The sequence below is a fragment of the Lactuca serriola genome, chromosome 3, assembly GCF_051521515.1.
Source record: "Lactuca serriola cultivar US96UC23 chromosome 3, Lser_US96UC23_V15, whole genome shotgun sequence".
In the NCBI taxonomy this organism is placed as follows: Eukaryota; Viridiplantae; Streptophyta; class Magnoliopsida; order Asterales; family Asteraceae; genus Lactuca; species Lactuca serriola.
In genome coordinates, this window is record NC_136410.1 from 172395406 (window position 1) to 172397533 (window position 2128).

Genomic DNA, 2128 nt, shown 5'->3' on the forward strand with positions numbered 1-2128 from the left:
TATTATTCTCATAATATATTAATAATTTATTTATTTTGATTTCTAATTAGTTTATTAGTCATATAATAAACCAGTCTCTCTCTCTCTCTCTCTCTCTCTCTCTCTCTCTCTCTCAAAAGCATTCCAGTCAATTACTAGGTTTGAGGGCAACCCAAAAGGAATTTCCTAATACTTCGAGATTAGACTAATTTATTTATTATCTTAGACACCTAATCCAATATGTACATCAAACTACTTATTCGTTTTCGCTCGAAAGATTGTGCTTGTAGTGAGAGTATATGTCAATGTCTCTTTAGAACATAAAAGGATCTCTAAATATCCTTCCTAGTAGATTCTTGGGCCGACTTAAACTTTATTCGTTTTTCATAATTTGGACATGAGAATGATTTCACAAATGTAGAGAACTTGGGATATATCCGATCAGTAAGGTAATCCTACGTTTGTATGATGTCCATTTGCTTGAAACGACACATCATATAATTTCACAAGGTAAATGTCGTTGAATATCGACGGTTGTTCTAGACCATTGATGTCATTGTTGAAACCCACTGCACCGAAAAATGCATGTCATATCCAAAGATCATAAGGCTTCACTGCTTCTAAAATTGTTGTTAGTTGTTTCTGATCAGCTTGCATAAAATGACCGCGCCACACATCGGGGAACATTTACCACACCCAATGCATACAATCAATATTACCAACTACATGGAACCTATGTATGTTTTCAGTACCGACCTAATACATAGGCGAGTGGGGCATATGCCTAGGGCATAAAAAATATAAGGGCATAATTTTAACCCATATCTTTTAGGTATATTATTATTCTATCAAAAAATTAACCAAGCCCAATAGTTTTGCGTGTTTGGATATTTGGTTTAGGAAATGACAACTAGCAAGAACAATAGGCAGTAACTTCAGGAAATGACATGAGAATTGAATTGTGGATTTGTAAGCGGCACCTACTCACCTAGAATAACGAAGCGTCAAGACTTGAGAATCAAAATGTAAAATACTAGGAGACGACCCTCTCATGCGATTTCTTTTAAAATACACGAGTTATAAATACCTCTTCCCTCTTTCAATTTATTTTTGAATACTAGATTTGTATATATCCTCATTCCTCATACAATCGATGTATGGATATCCTCAAGAGCTAAAATTTTCAAAATAAAGTTTTGATTTTTTTTCTATCTAAAGACACAGCCTGATTAATCTTAGGTATATTTTTAAAATTTTGATTTTTGGGTTTCTAAGAGTTCTTAAATTATGAATTTAAGCTAATCTAAGTTTTTTTTCTTGGTATGCTAAGGGGGGGGGGGGGGGGGGGGGGGGGTTGTAAATGGAAACCTAACAGGGATGTTGACAGAAGATCTCATGGATGAAGAAGTCGGTGGTGAAAAAAACTTATCTATTCTCCCTAGGAACTGAATCTAAATAAAAATAACATGATCATAATATTGTCACACGTTGGTTGATAGATATGGTTTTTTAGAATCCCTTTTAATGCTTTTTTTTTTCTAGTAAAAGACACTTTGAATCATTTTGCATTGTTTGAATGTATGTTGGTATTCATGTATTTACCCTTTCGAATTATATTAAAGTACTACTACGTGCCACTTTCAAAAAAAATAAGCTACAATACTATTAGATTAGGTGTGAGACCCATGTATTACATGGGTTTATTTAAAAAAAATTGGGAGAATTTCACATATGCCCCTCTTAAACTTCAAAATATCATATTTGTCCAGCTTAATTTCTCAATATCATATTTACCATTCATAAACCTTCAAAATATCATATTTACCCAAATCTTTTTATAATGTGTTTAATATTTTATAATCATTTTTTATACCTTAGAATTATTATAAAAATTATGAAATTTAACCATATTATCCTTACGTTTATGATAATGGAATGCAAATTTCTAAATTGTTGGAGTGTCAGCCTCTTGACAGACAAAAAGATTCATCTTAAACCCTTTCTATGAAATGTACTATTTGATTGTTTAGTTTTTGTTGTTGTTGGTTATTATTTTGTTGTAAATTGAGGATATTTTAGATATTACCATTGATATTTTAATGTTTAAAAAGTGCATATATGATATTTTGATATTTAAGAAGGGCATATA